This window comes from Bufo bufo, chromosome 4 (assembly GCF_905171765.1).
Source record: "Bufo bufo chromosome 4, aBufBuf1.1, whole genome shotgun sequence".
NCBI classification, from domain to species: Eukaryota; Metazoa; Chordata; class Amphibia; order Anura; family Bufonidae; genus Bufo; species Bufo bufo.
Genome location: NC_053392.1, coordinates 47676828 through 47679391, shown reverse-complemented (window position 1 = coordinate 47679391; position 2564 = coordinate 47676828). Strand labels below are relative to the sequence as shown.

At 40.2% G+C, this 2564-nt stretch overlaps 1 non-coding gene across 1 annotated transcript; it reads left to right on the top strand.

Moving 5' to 3' along the window:
• Window positions 1-2492: 2492 nt before the first annotated feature.
• Window positions 2493-2564, top strand: TRNAA-UGC. The gene has a single exon. It is a non-coding gene; the product is annotated as a tRNA-Ala (tRNA).

Sequence of the window (2564 nt, the reverse complement as noted above, 5' to 3'; positions counted from 1 at the left end):
GCAACAAAACAGGTACTATTCAGTAACAGACAGGCATATACTGTATATATATCACAGCACCCAGTTTTAATAAATCCATGATGTCTTAATACATATAAGGGATATGACCCCAAATGAATACATAGGGGAAAGAGAGATGGGAGGGGGGAGGGGCGGAAATTAGAGTATATTTCTTACAGATGCTCAATTTACTTTTTAGATGGATATTTACAGGAAAGGTTTATGCGACAAATATTCATTTAAACCATTTGGTGTCACGGAGTTCAGTCTGTATATCCACTTTGTTTCTGCCCTTAGGATCATTTTGTCCCAGTCTCCACCCCTCCTTGGTTTAGGGACATGTTGAATGCCTATGAACTTAAGTAGTATCCCCGCCGTGACACTGAATTATATGGCGTGCCACTGACGTATCTTTTTATTTTGAACATCATTTACATGGTCTCTAATGCGACACCTAAATTCTCTCTTTGTTTTGCCCACATATATCATATGTTTGTGTCCTGTAAACAATACACTTAGGTCTCCGGTGCTTCATTATACCCTGGTTAACAATGCACTATGCTGTTCTAATACACTGTATTGTTCTAATTCACTGTATTGTTCTAATTCACTGTATTGTTCTAATACACTATTGTTCTAATACACTGTATTGTTCTAATACACTATGCTGTTCTAATTTACTGTATTGTTCTAATTCACTGTATTGTTCTAATACACTGTATTGTTCTAATACACGGTATTGTTCTAATACACTGTATTGTTCTAATTCACTGTATTGTTCTAATTCACTGTATTGTTCTAATACACTATGCTGTTCTAATACACTGTATTGTTCTAATACACTGTATTGTTCTAATACACTATGCTGTTCTAATACACTGTATTGTTCTAATACACTGTGCTGTTCTAATACACTGTATTGTTCTAATTCACTGTATTGTTCTAATTCACTGTATTGTTCTAATACACTATGCTGTTCTAATACACTGTATTGTTCTAATACACTGTATTGTTCTAATACACTATGCTGTTCTAATACACTGTATTGTTCTAATACACTGTATTGTTCTAATACACTATGCTGTTCTAATACACTGTATGCCCCCCAACACCCCCCTGTTAGTCTTAAGTGGGCGTTGATAATCATCACCAGTTAGCCCATATGTACTGTTTATAATACAGCCTTAGGGTTTCTTTGCATATACAGCTGCCGATACATGTCATATACATCTCTGATATGCGGCACTCGTATTCTAATTAGCGTTATTCTCCTCAATCTCTTCTGTCCTTCTCCCTGATATTTATAATCGCCAATTGTTCCCTGTATTATATCTATGAGTGTGTTGACACTCAGTGCAGGATCGCGGCATGGTGATGAGGGGCGGGTATACACTGTGTCTCCGACACACCCACCACCACCACCACGTGACCTGCCAGCTGACGCTTGATCCGCCCAATCAGGGAAGGGTTTTTTCCCCTATTTAAACTACAGAGAGCGGCGCCTCACGGCACTTCTATGTTTGTTTGTCCTGTACTTGACCTAGCTCCTGAGGAGCCTCTACATGAGCTGAAAATGAGGTTTAGGGTACGGACATAGCGCATCCACATGTGATCTGTTCAGGGCAGACAGCCGCTTGCTGGATTAGTCCGGACTATTGTTTGTTGGGGGGGTGTTTAGGGATGAGCAATTCACTAGTGGTTGGGTCAATGAGGACCACCCACGTGATGCTGATAGTTGTCAGTTCCCTTCCCCTCAGCTTCACATAGTCTGGCTGTACACTGACATGGTATACCTTTTCTGATATAGCGCCACATTAGCCTGTGATTATATTGTGCTACAGCAATTTTTCACAAGAGCTATATCTCCGTCAGGTTGCCATTACTCACTCAGCGTTATATATGAACACATGTCTGGTCACTAGCAGTTATATGTACTGGTGGTTCTGGTTTATTTAGGGACCTGCACACCTTTTCTCTATTTTTTTGTGCATATCTAATAAATCTTTGAAGTTTTACTTTATCCACAACATTTCTTCTTCTAGCTGTGACCCTGAAACATGTAAATGTGTTGGAATGGCCGAGTCACAGCCCAGATCTCAATCCAATAGAAAATCTGTGGTCAGACTTAAAGATTGCTGTTCACAAGCGCAAACCATCAAATTGGAAGGAGCTGGAGCAGTTTTGCAAGGAGGAATGGGCAAAAATCCCAGGGGTAAGATGTGGCAACTGCTCATAGAGACTTATCCAAAGCGACTGGGAGCTGTGATTGACGCAAAAGGCGGCTCTACAAAGTATTGATTATAGGGGGTGAATAGTTATGCAAATTGACTTTTTCTGTTGTTTTGTCCTATTTTTTCTTCAAAAGTTGTGGGCATGTTCTGTAAATAAAATGATGCAAATCCTCAAACAATCTGTGTTAATTCCAGGTTGTGAGGCACCAAAATACGAAAAAAATCAAGGGTGGTGAATACTTCTGCAACACACTGTATGTAGGGGATGTAGCTCAGTGGTAGAGCGCATGCTTTGCATGTATGAGGCCCCGGGTTCAATCCCCGGCATCTCCA